Source organism: Eumetopias jubatus, unplaced genomic scaffold (assembly GCF_037043125.1).
Source record: "Eumetopias jubatus isolate StellerSeaLion01/CBP00866 unplaced genomic scaffold, mEumJub1_p1.0 scaffold_7, whole genome shotgun sequence".
Lineage (NCBI taxonomy): Eukaryota > Metazoa > Chordata > Mammalia > Carnivora > Otariidae > Eumetopias > Eumetopias jubatus.
Genome location: NW_028274813.1, coordinates 45153743 through 45175522, shown reverse-complemented (window position 1 = coordinate 45175522; position 21780 = coordinate 45153743).

Below are 21780 nucleotides of genomic sequence, written 5' to 3'. Positions count from 1 at the left end.
GGATTTTTTCATGTGTCTGTTGGCCATTTGTATGTCTTCTTTGGAGAAACGTCTGTTCATGTCTTCTGCCCATTTCTTGACTGGATTATTTGTTTTCTGAGTGTTGAGTTTGATAAGTTCTTTATGGATCTTGGATACTAGCCCTTTATCTAAGATGTCATTTGCAAATATCTTCTCCCATTCCATAGGTTGCCTTTTAATTTTGTCAACTGTTTCCTTTGCTGTGCAAAAGTTTTTTACCTTGATGAAGTCCCAATAGTTAACTTTTGCTTTTGTTTCCCTTGCCTTTGGAGACATGTCTAGCAAGAAGTTGCTGCAGCTGAGGTCAAAGAGGTTGCTGCCTATATTCTCCTCTAAGATTTTGATGGATTCCTGTTAGAGCTGGGATTTTTAACTCCTTCCATGTCCTCAAGCTACAGGGCTTATCAGAGTATTTCAACCACATACTGTACTCTTCTTAGAAGAGGTCCAGTAAATGTAAGGATCGCCATTTGGTTACATTTCCAGCAATATTCAAGTATCTCATGACCTTTCCCTATGCCACACTGTCTAGGTCCACCTTAAATCCCTCAAAATGGTTTATGTCACTAGTTTAGCAATGAAATATCATTTCACTGTGACATCTCTAGTGCTATGATTTTATTGAGCCTATCTTATAACTTCAATTTTAGGTTCTTTGAAGGTACAGGGCTTGTGTTATTTAACTTTGTGCATTACCCTCAGCATCTTGTGCTGTGTTATCCAATAGTAGTAGATATTTAAGATTTTTAGCAAATGGGTTAAAATGAAATGACATCCTTGGTGCTACTCTGTGATTGGACATTAAAAGACACCAAGGAGATTTCTAGAATTCTCACAGCCAGCATCTTATCACTGTAAGGACCACTGAAGCAATAATCAGACCTGGCCCATGAGACAGACCCCCCCCCCCAAATAAAGAAATCTGGTATATCAAGATACAGTAGTCTCTATACTTTGCTCCTTCTTCCTAAATAAACAATGGCATTCATTTGGGTCAAAGTGATAGAATTCAAAAATTCAATACTTTTTTGGTCCTGCTAGGAATGAGAAATGTTGGCCTACATTATATCCAAATGGGGATATTTTTACAGTTCATATATGTTCCTTTGGTGTAACTAGAAACCATGTATGTGACCATTTCCCACATCTATAACATGATTGGTGGTTTCCACTCTCATCAAAGTGAAAGGAAAACATTGGTTGTACCAAGGGGGGTAGGAGGGGGCACAGAGCCAATGTGTTCCAATGGCCTAAGCACAAAGTATGGTTTACAAAAAGTATCCAATGGCTGTACTAATCCAAAGAAGTTGGTAGGCCATGTTTGTTAAGTGTGGAACTTTCTTGCACAGGTACTGACAGCTGGTAATAAGATACAGAAACTGTTACCACATCAGTAGCCCCAATCCTTCCTGGCCTGGATCTTTCCCAAGATTTGTGCCCTCTGCTACCGTGTTTATGATACACAGCACAGCATGGGCTGCTGAACGTGCCCATTTTTCAGTTCAAGGGGTGCTCAACCATTTCTTCCACATCTTTACTCATGAGAAATGATTTTCCAAATTCTTGGATGCTGGAAATGACCCAAACATAGCTCACTAAACTAATTTCCCTCAGAATTTTTAACTGCATGTGCATTTGAGCATAAACACTATCCATATGTTTCTGATTCATTTACACTGAACTCATCAAAGGACTGTGTTGTAAGAGTTGTTTGATGTCCAAGAATACTTGAGGGTTTTTTTTTAAATGGAATTTTATACTTTCTTTCACCATTTTTCTTAGGAAGCCAAACGCTGTTGAGAGTAAACAAATTTGGACCCCCAAGGATCTGGGGTTTACCCTTATATTCAAAACTCAGGAGGATAGTTTGACAGCTTGGCAGGAAAGGCATCACTAGACTTGGGTATATCTTGGCACTATTCCCCAAAGGATAGGAAGGACTTAGCGTGAGCAGGGAAACCCCTTTCAGGAGACCTTCTTTCATTTGGTGGTTTATTCATTCAACTCCAAAAAGTTATCGCAAACTCTTGGAAACTACTTGGGGTCTCTCCCTTGCCAGTGTGAAGAGAGAGCTTTAACATGTTGCTACTGTAATTGTCCTTCATTTTTTTGGAGGGGAACTACAGGAAGTTCTTTAGGGAAACAGTATTTGTCCACCTAAATGCATCATGTCTGTCTTACATTTACATGCTAAAAAGACAAGACAAGCATCTCTGGCTACAGCTGAGAACTAATTAAAGTTGCTCTTTTACAAACATTATGTGGTTCATTCCATTCTTCCTTGATTAAGAACAAAGGAGAAGGGAGTCATTTATTGCCATGAGTCACTTGAGGTACAATGGAAGGAATTCCAAGACGCTGCTGAGACAAAACAAAACTGACATTATGAAAGCCATGTCTAAACACTAATTTAAACTGTCAACTTACTACCAAGGAAGACTCCTCACAGACAGAATTAAAGCTTTAAAGACCTCATAAATCACTGAGGAGATTAGCACCAGCACGAATGAGTTAAAATGCATTTCTGCCTTCAGTGTTGGAGTGTGGTTCAAAGCAGTCCTCTAGGATTTGATGGGAAAATTAGTTGTAATAACTAGGAAGAGAAAAATTCTCAAGTATAGCTTCTTGGGGATTTCAGAGTGTAAGCTTCACCCACCGCAGTTATTCCAGGTACTTGAGTTAGTGAAATAAAATATAGACGTTTTCAGGACCTAGGATATACTACAATAAAAATGACTTGAAAACTGTTAGAAATCAAAAACATTATTTACAAATACCAAACATTTTTCCAACCCCCAAACCGCTAAAAATAGCTAAAATGTCAATCTAAATGTATGACTCAGCAGCGGTTTTAACACCACTTTGTCCATCTCCTATTTCTTATTTGTGCCTCTCTCCAAGAATCCTGCTGCATATGTATTACTCTCCGGCAAGACCCATCACCATGACCCCCATTAGGTGGAGTTTCCAAACTCTATTGCCAAACATCAAGAAGTCTTCAGAGAAAACTTTGTTGGGATTTCCATTAATTTTTATATTTAAATATTGCCTCTTGAATATTAAAGGCACTTCTCACTCCAGTGTGAGCAGCCTCACCTGCTGCTGAAGGGGGGCATAAGGGTTTCCTGCCCCCCAGTGGTCTGTACCCAGAGTGGCTGAGAAACTGCTATAACAGAGAAACCACTGGGAGTTGTGCAACCTTTCAAGAGAGAAGAGGCAGAGAAATGTGAACTCTAAGATTTAAATCACACTGTGCTAACGCTTCTCCCTACTCCCAAGGTCTCAACTAATCATTTCTCTATGGGTTCTTTCCCAAAGACCCCATAAAATAAAACTGTTTCCTAAGTCACTGGTGCACTTTAGATGATCTCTTTGACTTGGATCTTATCACATCTCTCCCTGTCCAGGAATGACTTTCTGAAGTACATGTTGAACTGGTCTCTTCCTTCCCCAAGTCGGAAACTTTTGCATGCGGTAATTTTATTCCATTCCTTGATTTTTTTTTCTTTTGGCTTAAGTCAAAGTGATACAGAAATCCACATGGAAAAGAGTGGAACATAATTGCTACAGTCTTCGGACTGAACCCACCCTTATCCAGGATACAGCTGCTATGTCCTCCTCTCTTCTCAGGCACTTTGCTTCTCTCCCTCAGCCCCCCTCCCCCATTAGCAGCAGTAGTCAGAAGCAGTCAGAAATGGCTTAAGGGCTAATACAGAACACTAACCAAACATTTAAGGAAACATCTTAAGGTGGCACCAGTTGATTCAACCTCATGCATCCAGCTATAGGACATTCACTCACAAGTTCCAAGTCAAAAAACTTAGACCCCAGCTTGGACACAGGTCTTAGGACCCTGTTATAGATGTGAATTCCTCCAGAAGCTTTTTGTTCAGGGTTACATCTATGTCAGTCTTCTGCCCAATGGGAATCTTAGTTTAACTTTTTAGTGGTGCTACAGAGGTTGAATTACAGTCATATTACTCAAAATTCAGTTCTTCAATGCCAAAACTATTGCACTTTATTCCTTTCTGGAAGAGAGACAGGAAGCATGCAATGTAATCGAGATCCCTCCTTGGGCTCCCCTTCCAGATTCTAAAATAAAACTCAGATCAGAAACTGCAGAAGTGGTTTCAATAAAAAGAGCATCTTGCTTCTTTGAGGCCAGGCTTGATAGCATGCCCATAAATCCCCACAGAGCCACAGACTCATCCTCAAACTACCCTTTGGCCAATTATAAGATGGAAGACACTCAGTTCCATCCTCCACTCCCAACAAGACCACCACTCTGTCTCACGCCTTCTGAACTCGCTCCAATTGGCAAGTGGTAATTGCCACAAAACTTCCACATGAGAATCATAAGAGGTGCCTTGTCTGAAGACAGGAAGAGAAACTCAACAGTGAAATCTACCTGAGTATGACACCCTCAGAAAGGAACTGAATTATCAAGATCTGCTCTCTGCTTCTGAATTACATTGTCTTTTTTTTTTTTTTTACTGATCACTGGATCTCAAAGCTGAAGCTGTGTGAAAATCCCACTAGCCCAGTTCAAATGGCTTGAAGTTATTTCCAGGCTCTTAATTCATCATGAACTCATAGATGTGTTCAGACTCCTGTGGTTCCTTTTAAGATTTAGTCCATAGAAAAGTATACCATGTATTAGGCAGAAACCCTGGCATTGGAAAGGGTATGGCCTGCCAGCACTTGAAGTACAGATGAATGATTTGATTTGGTTACACTATTTAAAGCTCTGAGTGTAGGGAACACCTTGCATAGCCAGAAACCATGCTTTCTGTTTATAGGTCAAATGACTAGCCACTTAGAGAATCATAAAGATCATATTTGGATTTGGCCATCTCTTGCTGACATTCCTCCTGTGTTTGTAAACATTGCTGACTTTGACCCCAATTTCTCACAAATCCATGACCAACACCAAACAGCCACAAAGGAGCTGCAGAACATAATGTGATTCTGTAATGCAAAACAGGATGGCTTGCTAAATGTGCAGATCTGCAGAGAATTCCTGACATAATCCTTCTTATGTCTTTTATGATAATCATTTCCATCTTCAGAACACACGCAAACAGTGCTCCTTGGACGTTGCTTCTGGAGGCCGGACTGCAAACCCTTCTGCTGAGGGAACTGCATATGATAGGGCACTGGGGCAATGAGTACATGAACAGGACGTGATATTTCCTGCAGAAGTAGAAACAAGCAAAGAAAAACCAGAGACTGATTAGCTGGAGGATGCTTCTGCAGAAGGAAAACATGAAATAGCAACCACTCTCCCCAAAACATGAAGATCAGCTTCAGTCATAACTAAGTCATCCATGTATTCATTTAGTGGACATCTATTGAGTGCCTATTATGTGCCATAAATGCACCATTTGGGAAAGGACCATTTACAACCAAGAAACTATGAGTTGAAACCTATTAGTAATATCGTATTTTTAATAGTCATGCCAAACAAAGTCAGTCTCACTTATCAAGGCATAGAAATAGAACCTTCACAGTGGGCCAGGAATATTTATTTAAAATATACTTACCACTTTCAAATAGGTAAAAACTATAAAACATTGGGTAGACTGGAAATGGGAGGGGCCTGCACTGATTATGTAAACAAAGGGGAAAAAGTTGGATCCTAATGATTCCACCTAGTCAGAACCTTGTAGAAATGCTGTCTAGAATTAACTTTTCCCAACTTCAATTGTCAGGACACATGGATGGCTTTCCCCTAGGAAGTCAGTTCTGTAAAGAAAATGTGTGAAGATCCCTGTATCTTATATTAAAAACCCCCATCTAGTTCAAGGACTCCTGGGTGGCTCAGTGAGTTAAACGTCTGCCTTTGGCTCAGGTCATGATCCTGGGATTGGGCCCTGTGACAGGCTCCCTGCTCAGCAGGGAACCTGCTTCTCCCTCTCCTTCTACCCCTCGCCCCCGGTCATGCTCTCTCTTGCTTGTTCTCTCTCTCTCTCAAGTAGATGGATAGAATCTTAAACAAAAATACCAAACAAACAAAAAACACCCTGTCTAGTGCAGTTGAGAGGGAACCTAGTCAAGTGGGCACAGGACCGTGGTCCTGAGTTAAGTTCCTTTGTCCTATATCTGATGGACTTTAAGGAGAATTTTGCCCTTGGATTATTTATACCATTTGAGAAAAACAAAGAAGCACTGATCTGATCTAGGACAAGTGTATAATCATGGGCATATTTTATTCATACAATTGACACTATTTGTACCTTGGGGATGAGAGAATTTCAAATCTCAAAGATCTTTTTTTTTACTTTAAATTTTTTATTTTTATGTTAATCACCATACATTACAACATTAGTTTTTGATGTAGTGTTCCATGATTCATTGTTTGTGCATAACACCCAGTGCTCCATGCAGTATGTGCCCTCTTTAATACCCATCACCAGGCTAACCCATCCCCCCACCCCCCTCCCCTTTAGAACCCTCAGTTTGTTTTTCAGAGTCCATTGTCTCTCATGGTTCGTCTCCCCCTCCGATATACTCCCCTTCATTCTTCCCCTCCTGCTATCTTCTTTTTTTTTCTTAACATATATTGCATTATTTGTTTCAGAAGTACAGATCTGTGATTCAACAGTCTTGCACAATTCACAGCGCTCACCATAGCACATACCCTCCCCAATGTCTATCACCCAGCCACCCCATCCCTCCCACCCCCCCCACCACTCCAGCAACCCTCAGTTTGTTTCCTGAGATTAAGAATTTCTCATATCAGTGAGGTCATATGATACATGTCTTTCTCTGATTGACTTATTTCACTCAGCATAACACCCTCCAGTTCCATCCACATCATTGCAAATGGCAAGATCTCACTCCTTTTGATGGCTGCATAATATTCCATTGTGTATATATACCACCTCTTCTTTATCCATTCATCTGTCGATGGACATCTTGGCTCTTTCCACAGTTGGGCTATGGTGGACATTGCTGCTATAAACATTGGGGTGCACATACCCCTCGGATCCCTACATTTGTATCTTTGTGGCAAATACCCAGTAGTGCAATTGCTGGATCATATGGCAGTTCTATTTTCAACTTTTTGAGGAACCTCCATACTGTTTTCCAGAGTGGTTGCACCAGCTTGCATTCCCACCAACAGTGTAGGAGGGTTCCCCTTTCTCCACATCCCCGCCAATATCTGTCGTTTCCTGACTTGTTAATTTTAGCCAGTCTGACTGGTGTGAGGTGGTGTCTCATTGAGGTTTTGATTTGGATTTCCCTGATGCCGAGCGATGTTGAGCACTTTTTTCTGTGTCTGTTGGCCATTTGGATGTCTTTGGAAAAATGTCTGTTCATGTCTTCTGCCCATTTCTTGATTGGATTATTTGTCCTTTGGGTGTTGAGTTTGATAAGTTCTTTATAGATTTTGGATACTAGCCCTTTATCTGATATGTCATTTGCAAATATTTTCTCCCATTCTGTTAGTTGACTTTTGGTTTTGTGGACTGTTTCTTTTGCTGTGCAAAAGCTTTTTATCTTGATGAGGTCCCAATAGTTCATTTTTGCCCTTGCTTCCCTTGCCTTTGGTGATATTTCTAGGAAGAAATTGCTGTGGCTGAGGTCAAAGAGGTTGCTGCCTGTGTTCTCCTTTAGGATGTTGATGGACTCCTGTCTCACGTTTAGGTCTTTCAACCATTTGGAGTCTATTTTTGTGTGTGGTGTAAGGAAATGGTCCAGTTTCATTCTTCTGCATGTGGCTGTCCAATATTCCCAACCCATTTGTTGAAGAGACTGTCTTTTTTCCATTGGACATTCTTTCCTGCTTTGTCAAAGATGAGTTGACCATAGAGTTGAGGGTCCATTTCTGGGCTCTCTATTCTGTCCATTGATCTATGTGTCTGTTTTTGTGCCAGTACCATACTGTCTTGATGATGACAGCTTTGTAATAGAGCTGGAAGTCCGGAATTGTGATACCACCAGCTTTGCTTTTCTTTTCCAACATTCCTCTTGCTATTCGGGGTCTCTTCTGGTTCCATACAAATTTTAGGATTATTTGTTCCATTTCTTTGAAAAAAGTGGATGGTACTTTGATGGGGATTGCATTGAATGTGTAGATTGCTCTAGGTAGCATTGACATCTTCAAAATGTTTGTTCTTCCAATCCATGAGCATGGAACGTTTTTCCATTTCTTTGTGTCTTCCTCAATTTCATTCATGAGTATTTTATGGTTTTCTGAGTACAGATCCTTTGCCTCTTTGGTTAGATTTATTCCTAGGTATCTTATGGTTTTGGGTGCAGTTGTAAATGGGATTGACTCCTTAATTTGTCTCTCTTCTGTCTTGTTGTTGGTGTATAGGAATGCCACTGATTTCTGTGCATTGATTTTATATCCTGCCACTTACTCAATTCCTGTATGAGTTCTAGCAGTTTTGGGGTGGAGTCTTTTGGGTTTTCCACATAAAGTATATCATCTGCAAAGAATGAGAGTTTGACTTCCTCTTTGCCGATTTGGATGCCTTTGATTTCGTTTTGTTGTCTGATTGCTGTGGCTAGGACTTCTAGTACTATGTTGAATAGCAGTGGTGATAGTGGACATCCCTACCATGTTCCTGACCTTAGGGGGAAAGCTCTCAGCTTTTCCCCATTGAGAATGATATTCGTTGTAGGTTTTTCATAGATGGCTTTTATGATATTGAGGTATGTACCCTCTAACCCTATACTCTGAAGAGTTTTGATCAAGAAAGGATGCTGTACTTTGTCAAATGCTTTTTCTGCATCTATTGAGAGGATCATATGATTCTTGTTCTTTCTTTTGTTAATGTATTGTATCACGTTGATTGATTTGTGGATGTTGAACCAACCTTGCAGCCCAGGGATAAATCCCACTTGGTCGTGGTGAATAACCCTTTTAATGTACTGTTGGATCCTATTGGCTAGTATTTTGGTGAGAATTTTTGCATCCATGTTCATCAAGGATATTGGTCTGTAATTCTCCTTTTTGATGGGGTCTTTGTCTTGTTTTGGGATCAAGGTAATGGTGGCCTCATAAAATGAGTTTGGAAGTTTTCCTTCCATTTCTATTTTTTGGAACAGTTTCAGGAGAATAGGTATTAATTCTTCTTTAAATGTTTGGTAGAATTCCCCTGGGAAGCCATCTGGCCCTGGGCTTTTGTTTGTTGGGAGATTTTTGATGACTGCTTCAATTTCCTTAATGGTTATACGTCTGTTTAGGTTTTCTATTTCCTCCTGGTTCAATTTTGGTAGTTGATACATCTCTAGGAATGCATCCATTTCTTCAGGTTATCTAATTTGCTGGCATATAGTTGCTCATAATATGTTCTTATAATTGTTTGTATTTCTTTGATGTTGGTTGTGATCTCTCCTCTTTCATTCATGATTTTGTTGATTTGGGTCATTTCTCTTTTCTTTTTGATAAGTTTGGCCAGGGGTTTATCAATCTTCTTAATTCTTCCAAAGAACCAGCGCCTAGTTTTGTTGATCTATTCTACTGTTCTTTTGGTTTCTATTTCATTGATTTCTGCTCTGATCTTTATTATTTCTCTTCTCCTGCTGGGTTTAGGCTTTAGTTGCTGTTTTTTCTCTAGGTCCTTTAGGTGTAGGGTTAGGTTGTGTATTTGAGACCTTTCTTGTTTCTTGAGAAAGGCTTGTATTGCTATATACTTTCCTCTTAGGCCTGCCTTTGTTGTATCCCAAAGATTTTGAACAGTTGTGTTTTCATTTTCATTGGTTTCCATGAATTTTTTTAATTCTTTTTTAATTTCCTGGTTGACCCATTCATTCTTTAGTAGGATGCTCTTTAGACTCCATGTATTTGAGTTCTTTCCAACTTTCCTCTTGTGATTGAGTTCTAGTTTCAAAGCACTGTGGTCTGAAAATATGCAGGGAATAATCCCAATCTTTTGGTACCAGTTGAGACCTGATTTGTGACCTAGGATGTGATCTATTCTGGAGAATGCTCCATGGGCACTAGAAAAGAATATGTATTCCATTGCTTTGGGATGGAATCTTCTGAATATGTCTGTGAAGTCCATTTGGTCCAGTGTGTCATTTAAAGTCTTTATTTCCTTGTTGATCTTTTGCTTAGATGATCTGTCCATTTCAGTGAGGGGGGTGTTAAAGTCCCCCACTATTTTTGTATTGTTGTCAATGTGTTTCTTTGCTTTTGTTATTAATTGCCTTATGTAATTGGCTGCTCCCAGTGTGGAGGCATAGATATTTACAATTGTTAGATCTTCTTGGTGGATAGACCCTTTAAGTAGGATATAGTGTCCTTCCTCATCTCTTATTACAGTCTTTGTTTTAAAATCTAATTTGTCTGATAGAAGGATTGCCACCCCAGCTTTCTTTTGGTGTCCATTAGCATGGTAAATGGTTTTTCACCCCCTTACTTTCAATCTGGGGGTGTCTTTGGGTCTAAAATGAGTCTCTTGCAGACAGTATATCTATGGGTCTTATTTTTTAATCCAGTCTGATAGCCTGTGTCTTTTGATTGGGGCATTTAGCCCATTTACATTCAGGGTAACTATTGAAAGATATGAATTTAGTGCCATTATATTGCCTGTAAGGTGACTGTTACTGGATATTGTCTATGTTCCTTTCGTCTATGCTGCTTTTAGGCTCTCTCTTTGCTTAGAGGACCCCTTTCAGTATTTCTTGGAGGGCTGGTTTCATGTTTGCAAATTCCTTTAGTTTTTGTTTGTCCTGGAAGGTTTTTATCTCTCCTTCTATTTTCAATGACAGCCTAGCTGGATATAGTATTCTTGGCTGCATATTTTTCTCGTTTAGTGCTCTGAAGATATCATGCCAGTCCTTTCTGGCCTGTCAGGTCTCTGTGGATAGGTCTGTTGCCAATCTAATGTTTCTACCATTATAGGTTACATATCTCTTCTCCCGAGCTGCTTTCAAGATTTTCTCTTTGTCTCTGAGACTTGTAAGTTTTACTATTAGATGTTGGGGTGTTGACCTGTTTTTATTGATTTTGAGAGGGGTTCTCTGTGCCTCCTGGATTTTGATGCCTGTTTCCTTCCCCACATTAGGGATGTTCTCTGCTATAATTTGCTCCAATATACATTCTGCCCCTCTCTCTCTTTCTTCTTCTTCTGGGATCCCACTTATTCTAATGTTGTTTCATCTTATTGTATCGCTTATCTCTCGAATTCTGCCCTCGTGATCCAGTAGTTGTTTATCTCTCTTTTTCTCAGCTTCTTTATTTTCCATCATTTGGTCTTCTGTATCACTGATTCTCTCTTCTGCCATTTATCCTAGCTGTTAGTGCCCCCATTTTTCATTGCACCTCATTAATAGCCTTTTTGATTTCGACTTGGTTAGATTTTAGTTCTTTTATTTCTCCAGGAAGGGTTTCTCTAATAACCTCCATACTTTTTTCAAGCCCAGCTAGTATCTTTAAAATCATGATTCTGAACTCTAGGTCCGACATCGTACTAATGTCCGTATTGAGTAGGTCGCTGGCAGATGGTACTACCTCTTGTTCTTTTTGTTGAGGTGATTTTTTTCATCTTGTCATTTTGTCCAGAGGAGAATAGATGAATGAGAGAACAAAATGCTAACAGGTTAACAACGTCCCCAGAAAATATACTCTAAACAAGTCAGAAAAGACCTGAAACCAGGGGAGAAGGAAGGGAAAGAAAGAAAAAAGAAAGAGAAAAAAAGGAAAAAGAAAAAGATAAAAACAAACAAAAACAGAAAAAACAGAATATGATCAAATATGATCAAGCTAGTGCATAGATTAGTGCCACACACTAGATTTTGGGTGTATTTTGGTCTGTTAGAAGAAAGTGCTTCCTAAAATTTTAAAGAAAGAAAGACTTGTATTTGTACAAAATAAGGGTTGATACAATGAAGGGGTGTAATATGACTGTAAAGATGAAAATTATAAAAGATTTTATAAAAGGAATTGATAAGATAAGAATTTGTTTGAAAAAAGAAAGAAGATTAAAAAAAAAAGGGCGAGAATGTGATCAGGCAGGAGACTAGAACAAAGCCATACACTAGTGATTTAGGGTATATTTTGATCTGTTAGAAGAAACTGTATCTCAAAATTTTAAAGAGAGAACAACTTATATATATATATATATATGCCAAAAATAAGGGTAACTACTATGAAGGGATAGAATATGACTCTAAAAATGAAAAATAAAAAAAAATTTTTTTTAAAAGGGATTGATAAGATGTTGGTTGAAAAAGGGAAAAAGAAAAATTCAAAAAAAAACAGTTAAAAAAATTAACTTTGAAAGACTAATGAATCATGGTAAAAAAAGCCATGAATTCTATGTGCAGTATTCCCCTAGCGCTGGAGTTCTCCCGTTCTCATTGATCGGTAACCTTGGTCTTGGCTGGCTGTTCGTACTGATCTTCCGGGGGAGGGGTCTGTTGCCATAGTTCCCAAATGTCTTTGCCGGAGGCAGAATTGCCCTGCCCTTGTCCGTCCGGGCTAAGCAATCTGCTCAGGGTTGCTCTTGGGAGTTTTTGTTCCCTGCAAGCTTTCCCTACAGCTTTGGAGGATGAGAGTGAAAATGGCGGCCTCCAATCTCTGCCCTGGAGGAGCCGAGAACTCGGGGCCCCACTCCTCAGTGCACCCCCAGAGAAAAGCAGTCAATCACTCCCATCTCCCCAGTCTCTGGCTGCACTCCATGCTCACCCGGCCTGTGACTGAGCGTTTCTGTCTCTGGCACCTGACCCTGTGTGGAGTCTCCAAACCCAACAGATCCCTGCGGTGCACTCTCCCCCTGCTCCTCCTGGAGGAAGAAGGGGAGTCTCCCCAGATCTGCCACTTGTTGGGTTCCTGCTGGAGGAGCAGTGGCCCGACTGTGCCGCGGATCATGGTTTATGGCAACCCTGAGCTGAGAGCCCGCGCCTCGGCTCCATCTCTGCAGCCGGCTTCCCTGCTCCAATACCTGGGAGCTCTGCTGCACTCAGGCACCCCTGGTCTTTCTGTGACCCTGAGGGTCCTGAGACCACACTGTCCTGCGAGGGTTCCACCCCCAGCTTAGCCACTGGAGCGACGCCCCTCAGCGGAGCCGACTTCTAAAAGTTCGGATTTTGTGCTCCGCGGCTCTATCACTCACCAGAAGTGGCCAATGGAGGCCCCCTGTCCCGCCATCTATCCTCCCGAATATCGCCTCGGATTCACTTCTCTGCACGTCCTACCTTCCAGAAAGTGGTCGCTTTTCTGTTCAGAGAGTTGTTGCTCTTCTTTTCTTTGATCTCCTGTTGAGTTCGTAGGTGTTCAGAATGGTTTGATCCCTATCCAGCTGAATTCCTGAGACCAGACGAAATCCAGGTCTCCTACTCCTCCGCCATCTTGCTCCACCCCCCTCAAATCTCAAAGATCTTATAATCAGTCTAATAGATCACCTTTTCCTGAATTTGCTTCTGAGTCATATTAGCAGTAAGTATAGTTGTAGTCCAAAACAATAGAGATGGGAAAAAAGTGGAGTATAATATACTCTAAGGAAGAGTATAATAATAAGACATGATAATAAATGCCTATATCTGGGCGCCTGGGTGGCTCAGTTGGTTAAGCGACTGCCTTCGGCTCAGGTCATGATCCTGGAGTTCCGGGATCGAGTCCCGCATCAGGCTCCCTGCTCAGCAGGGAGTCTGCTTCTCCCTCTGACCCTCTTCCCTCTCATGCTTTCTATCTCTCATTCTCTCTCTCTCTCAAATAAATAAATAAAAATCTTTAAAAAAAAATAATAAAAAAAAATAAATGCCTATATCTGCAGAACATCCTACTGTATGCAGCGTTGTTGTTGTTGTTTTTACCATACATTATTTCATATTTTTTTCTTACAATAATCTTGTGAGCTATACATTATTAATTCTTTCTGGTAGTAGGAAAAGAGACTGCTAGAGATCAAAACTTACCTAAAGTTCTACAGGTCTCACACTTAAAGTCAAGCTTCTGACTGTAAGACCTGTGGTCCTTACCTTATAATGCATTGTTGAAGGTGTTTTTAGAGACTTTCAAAGTAAAATATTTGTGTCAGTTCAGAGTAATACGATATGCAACCCAGAAACAATGTTTTTACATTGTTTTCGCATACCTGTTAATAATACCATCATCTTCACCATCATCACCATCATCATCATCACCATCCCTAATCCTGATTTGTATAGGGATCTTAAAACACACAGTGAAAATTGCCTAAGGACAGCAGTACAACATCTGCAAACTAGTATTTTGCCTTTATTGTCAGATGTTTTCTCAAGGAGCGACCCCTATGTGAATATGTCTGGGTAACTGTGCAAACTGCTCCAGGTTCAGACAAAAACTTACTCCTCAGAAGTCCCAAAACCTAATCCAATGAAAGACTTATACTACAGATGATCTGCACAAACTTCTTATCTGTATCTTTTTTCTTCCTCTGGAAATATTAAATATTACCCTAGAAACTCCATACACTTTCCTTTTTAGGTGGTAACTACAATGTCCCAGATGTTAGAACAAAATTGATGTTGCTGTTTTAGCATGGAAATGCAATTCTAAGACCTTCACAACATGAAGCCTATCAAAAAATGAGTCAGCAGGCTTTGCAGATGATATCTTTCCATTTCCTTCATTGGTAATTGAGCCCGTTTTATACAAGGAGAAAAGGAAGGCCCAAGCAAGATAATGGTTTCAGGTAAGAAATTTCTGACAGAACTATTAACTGAACAAAACCCTATAGAAAATATTCCATTAGCAACATAACTTTTCAGAAAACTAGATTCAGAAAGTTATATAACTTAAAAGAAAAAAAGATACGCCCTTGAAAGTAAACAGGTAGTTGATTTTTTCTGCTTCCATCAGAGGAAATCTTAAAATTAAGTGTGATGATTTTGTGAAAAAGAAAAAGCTAAGCCTGAGCTGAACCTGAAATAAGAAAGCACTCGGGATGAGAAGCTTCTTCAGCATTCTTACCAAGATTATGTCCCAAATCTGCTAAAATAAATTATGATAATTCAGTTCAACTTAAACTCATAGTAAGTATGGGCCATGCCCAAAGAATTGTGCTAGGTGCTAAGTAAGTGGAAGAAAGAATTCGAAGAGGTTTAAGATTCATTTATTGTCTTCGAGGAATTTATACTCTGTAAGAGCAAAGACCACCTTCTCTTTACTTCTCTTCTCTCTTCTAGTGAAGAAATGTAATAACACATAACCAGACCAATTCTGATCAGTTCACAAATGGAAGTGTTTTTGGGTAAAGTCTGAATAAATGGTGTGCTGAATTGGGAGTACTGGATTTTTCTCTAGTTCCCAGATCAAAATCAATTACAAAGGCCGAGACTTGTTAAGTCTTTTAAAATTCTGCTTCCCAGTTTCCATCTTTAAGTGGTATAAATAACATATGCACATCCTTCCTCACATAAAGAAACAGCTAAAAACTTTAAACTTCCTTTTCCAGTAGAAACTTTAATCAATCTAATGTAATTTAATCACCATTCAAATTTTAATTGCACAAACACCAAAAAGAAAGCGAAGAAGACAGATCTAGGCATTCACCAAAGTAATGGATTGCTAAGTATGTCTAGATGGCCTAATAATAACTGAATAACTCTTCTCAGCTTATAATTCAGCTATTCAAGATTAATTCCTATTATATAAAATTATGTCATCACAAATACTCTGTTCAGATTTACAGTTTGTCTTAAGATAGAATTTCACTTTGGTTAAAGAAATGAAAAATACATAACCAAAGCGAATTGTTTAATCTACTTCTTGAGATGAAATGTGGAATTAAAGTTTGAATAAAATCCAACTATAACAGCAATCTTGGATGAAAAGTTAAGTTGTAATGACAACTAAGATGAGGAAGGTTAAAAATGTTCTGAGGAAACCTATGCCCACCTACAGAATTATAGACACCCTTCAGGAAATATTTAGCATGAAGAGGTGTGTGGGAGGGGCACAAAGTTGAAGGCTGTGAGGAATGCCAAAGACTTAGATTCTTCCTCTCAAAGAGTTTATCCACCTATTTGAGAATGAAAGATACACAGGTGAGATGACCAAAGGACTTCTGTGCAGAACGAAGGTGAGGTGAAGAGGGGAAAAGAGTCCATGAAGAGACAATCAGGGACTTCTGTCTTCTCTCCTCTGAGCATGTCGATAAATCTCGAAAACTGGGAAACAATGGTGGAAAATTCCTGGGAATTTGAAAAGAAGTGTTCAAAATCTATATGTAGATATGAATTTTCCTTGGAGTCCTGGAATAATTATCATAATAGCAAGTACTCAATAAATGGATATTTATTATGACCACTGTTATTACTGTTATTAGAAATTATTAGGTTGATATGTAGAAGTTAGAGAGAGTGACTTCACAGAGCCCCACTAATCTTAATTTGAATGGGTACTTGCTAAAGACAGTGGTAAGTTATAGCTAAGATGACTACATGGCGAGTTCACTAAGACAGTCTGCGTGCACCGCGTTCTCCCACTTGAATTATAACTGACCCCCTTTCATTCTCACAAGTATCCTGTTTTGGATGATAAATACCGTGGTAACATAGTTATAGGACAGATTAAGAAATCACCAATTAGAACCACCTTTATCACTACCAGTCAATAGTCTTCCCAAAGCAGCCGTGAGACTGTCCAAGGGCAGAAGCAGATTTTCTAGGACACAAAGGAGAGTCTCTCCTCCTAGGCTCAACTTCTCCCCAGTCAAAGAGGAATGAGTATCCAGAAGGAGGCAAACTCAATTCCACCCATAGTTGAAATGGAGGACAGGAAAATTTCGATATCAAGAGTTGACACAGGGGTGCCTGAGTGGCTCAGATGGTTGGGCGTCTGCCTTCGGCTCAGGTCATGATCCCAGGGTCCTGGGATCAAGTCCTGCATTGGACTCCCTGCTCCTTGGGAGCCTGCTTCTCCCTTTGCCTCTCTCTCTCTCTCTCATGAATAAATAAATAAAATCTTAAAAAAAAAAAATAAAGAGATGACACAGCAGGTTTCGCCAAGTACAGAGAAGAAACTACGTGTTCTGGGTCAGTCTATGCTTCTGACTTTCTTCTCATTCCCTTAAGTCTATTGAATCACTGAACTGGTCATACAAGCTTACATTTACCAGAACCTCAGCTTAAGATAGAAGAGAAAAATCCAAGAAGCATACCAATAATAGTGAGGGAATCAAGAAGATCTCACCAGTTCTCTTTTGGGGGCAAATTCCAACTTTGGATAGCATCTAGTCCTAGAAATATTAACTTCAAAACAACAATAATAGAAACATAAGATGTTTTGAAGAACTAAGATTTGAAAATAACTACAAATAACTCAAGTCCGGTTTAAATAGAATCTGCTTTATATTCTCAAAGTAATCCAGGAACATGTGAAATCTGTAAAATGAGATATAAGATGAGAAGACAACAGACTGAAATAAAAAAAGAAGGCAGTTAGGAGGCATGGAAAAATATTTTTAAAGCTGCATGAGAAATATAAGGCTTTAAATAAACAGAAATAAATTTAGTATTAGCGTTAAAATGAACAGAGAAGCAGCAAAAATCAGAATTAAGCCTGTAAAAGTAAAATCTGTGACAGAGAAGGCAGGACTAAGAAACTCTCTCTGAGTGGAAAGAAAAGGACAAGGAGTTAAATCAACAAGAGTGAAGATTATGGAAAGAACACTGACAAAGGAGCTCTAGCCAATGAATAAGAAGACAAATGGAACAGATTCAATAATCAAAAATATAAAAGAAGAAAATTTTACTGAAATGAGAAAGGTCTAATTGTCCAAATTAAAATATCTCACCATGAGTCAGACAAATTTAAGAAAAGAAAACAAACCTATATGTTTGTAAGGAAAAATAAATGATTCTAACATCATTAAGATAGAAAAAAAGCTTATCTATAAAAAAATTAGACCTTTTTCTTGATATTAAATGCTAGAAGACCATGGAGTAGCAACATTTGAAAAGAAGGGTTCTGACCCAAGATCATTTAGCAACATAAAGAGATTTTCCATTCACATGGTATATTTTATACCATTCACATGGTATATTTTTCTTTTAAATTTATACTAAAAAATGAACAAAGAATCAGAAAATATAAAAATAGATATTAAATGACTTCTGGTGACATAGAAAGCATTTATGTATAAAACTAATTGAGGTGATATATGTCATACTAAAAGCAATATTTTAATAATAATTAACATGATCAAATGGCTTTAATCATAAATTTAATCAAACTAAGAGATGGGATAGAGGTGGTTTAAAACAAATAAAAGAAGATATTTTCCCCATTATATATATATATATATATATATCATAGTCGTGTGTCAGTTGATTCTTGGTTGTTAAAGGTCAATTCTAGATGAATCAAAATAGGACATAAAATTTTAAATCATTAAAAATAAATAAAATTGGTACAGAAAATACTGATTACAAGGGAAAATCAAGGGATGGCAAACAGAAGTATAAAATAAGGTAACAGAAGTAAGAACAAATAGTTATGACAATATGGTTAAACTACCTTTTAAAAAAGTAACACCCAGAATGGGACAAAATGCAACTTAGAGTTTATAAAGTCTAAAGAGAAATATACATATCAGTTTGAGAAATCTGTAAAGTAATTTGATGAATAAAGATATACACAGCTATTGCAAACTATAACAGATCTCAATATTTACATCAGATGAAGTGCAATTCAAGTTAAAACACTTTTTAAAGGGCAAATTAGGTCATTTTGTATTAACAAAGAGTAGATTTCTCAAAAAGAATATGACATTAGTATTAATACGCTAAGTAATACGTAAGAAAAAAATAAGAGTAATACATGTCTGTCTAATTAACATACTTCTTGGTGGATCAAATAGGCAAAAATGAGTAAGAATGTAAACAATTGAATTATATAATTTTAAAGGGTTCTATAATAAACATTTACCAAGCTCAATACCCAATTAACAGAAAATACACTTCCTTCTCATGTGTCCAGTTAACATGTACAAAAACTCAACACTACAGCATATGAAAAAGAAAACCTTAATTCCTGAAAGGAGAAATTATATATTATATTCTCTGACCACAGTGAAATAGAACCAAAATCATTAACAATACATGAAAAATAAAAATGCCCAAACTCTTATTTTTAACCTAATATTCTACAACAGGTCCTACTATAAATCACAAATGAGAGCAAAATAAAGATATTCTCAGATATATGAGAATACAAGGAAGATCAAAGGGGTTACCTAAGAACACTGTCCAGTAAACTGAGAGTTAATAATAAGAAAAAAACATAGCTTGAAATCCAAAGAGACCAATAAAGAGAAATCCAGAATGACTGTTGGACAACGGGCCTTGAAAGCAATTATTCTAAATTAGAACAGCTGGCTCCAAATAAACAGGAAATTATATGGGGCACCTGGGTGGCTCAGTTGGTTAAGCGACTGCCTCCAGCTCAGGTCATGATCCTGGAGTCCCGGGATCAAGTCCTGCATTGGGCTCCCTGCTCGGCGGGGAGTCTGCTTCTCCCTCTGGCCCTCCCCCCTCTCATGCTCTATCTCATTCTCTCTCTCAAATAAATTAATAAAATCTTAATAAAAAAACGGGACATTATAAATTCCAAATATTTTGATTCAGCCTTGTTTAAAATTACTGGTAAAATCATATGTCATGAGGCAAAATTGTATTTAAACTAGAACCATGAAAGCAAAAAAGATTATGGACACAACACTGTTTTAAAGATGAAGGAGAAGGTTGAAAAACTGACAGAGGAACAAAGATCCATAACCAAATGGGTGAAGTTTCTGTATAATTTAATTTATGCTTATTTGTGTCTTGTCATCAAGGAATTTAGTTTTTATCTAGTCTGTTTACCAGGAGGGAAAAAGAATGTCCAGTGATTTTCAGATAATCCTCTCCTGTGGACTAATCTATGACCTTAGAACTGTGTATATTTGCTATTGAAAACAGCACTTGTTAGAATATTTTGTCCTTTAAAATTGAATTTGCTTACCAATTTTGTATATTTATATATACAATAATTAATCCATGAACTGTGTCCTCATGGATCTTGTTATAATTCATCTAACTAGTACATAAACTGCTGATTTTCTTGCAAATTAGGAAGCATGTTTTAAGATTTTCTTAGCAGACATTTTGCCAATAAATTAGAGTTTATAGCAAATTCATTCTTAAAATACAAAACAAAATCTTTCACAGTTTCAAACAATTTATTGTCAAGAAGAAAGGAGAAGTGGATTCCAAGCAAAAGATAGAAAAACTAAAGACCTGGTTAATATTAGTGCATGGTGAAAAAAGCATATGGTTCTTCTCCCAAAAGAAAGAAGAATGGCCAAGTACAAATTCAAGGGAAAAAATACAACTGTAAAAGAAAGTCCTGGTCCAATTATGAAACAAATTAAAAATTTTTAACTAATTGTGAACATTCAGTGGAATGCCAAAAAAAAAAAAAAGACTAAACTTTGGACTTGGATATTTAATATTTGGTGAAATGGACATAACTATGGACCCACAAAGAGGAAAATAAAATACTAGAGTGCTCCCTGGCTATGTGGTAAATAACATTTATGTGGTCATAATATTATACATAAACAACATAAATCTTTGGTTCAAATTATAGAAAAAGCTGATAAGGAATCATTCCTTAAATGGAGTTACAGATCAAATTTTACAATGTAAAATTAAAAAAATCATTGATAAGTATGGGAGAATGGAAAGAAGAGGGAGGTTTATTACTGTTCCAAAATAGGAACCAAGAAGCATACTTTTAAGTATAAAGTTTAAAAGTATAATGCAAACTGATAAAAATAAGTATCAAAAATTACCATAAAGTCCTCAGTCCCACATATAAGTTCTCTAGGGTGATGACCAGTGACCTTTACTGACACAAAGGCAAAGCCTGCTGGTTGTTAAACATCCATAGCCACAGAGCTTCCAGCATGGACAACCAAGTATCATCAGAAATTTGAGGAGAATCTGTAACATCAAAGAGAAAGACCAAGAGTTAAAAATAGATATGAACTCTGGAGAAATGGGGAAATGCAGATAACTTAGAGAAATCTAACTTTAATTAGTATTCTTAGAGGAAAATTGAAAAAAGTATGCAAGTAACAATCAGAGAAAAATTAAGATCTTTCAAAGTTTTTATTTATTTATTTTAGAGAGAGAGAGCACATGACCTCAGATGGGAGAGAGGGAAAGGGAGAGAATCTCAAGCAGACTCCTCATTGAACACGTAGCCCTACCCGGAGCTTGATTTCAAGACCCTGAGATCATGACCTGAGCTGAACACTTAACTGACTGAGCCACCCAGGTGCCCCAAGACCTTTTAAAGTTTAGAAAGGTGAATGCTGAAATAAAATGATTTTAAGTTATAAGATAAAGTTTAATATATCTCCAGAAAGCAGAACTAAAAGATAAAAATGCAGGAAATATGGGAGGAGTAGAGAGAGAACATTGAAGTTCAATCCAGACATACAGAAAATCAATCCAGAAAGAAAAGAACAAGGAACTCAAAGAAGAGGAATTTATAAAAGGAATAATATTAGTAAATTTCTCAGCGCTAAAGGGCATGTCATCAAAGTAAGATGATTCACCAAGTTCTGAGTAAGATAAAACAAGAAAGATCTACACTTAAGTTTACCACCTGGCATTTTCAAAATAACATTAAAGACAACATCCAGGAAACTTTCAGAGAGAAATAAAGATTGTCTACAGAAGAAACAAGACATCTGATGCTAGGAATATTCTCCTTTGAGAAGCAGGGTCCATGACACTGAAAAACATCCAAGAAAAAAATATAACCAT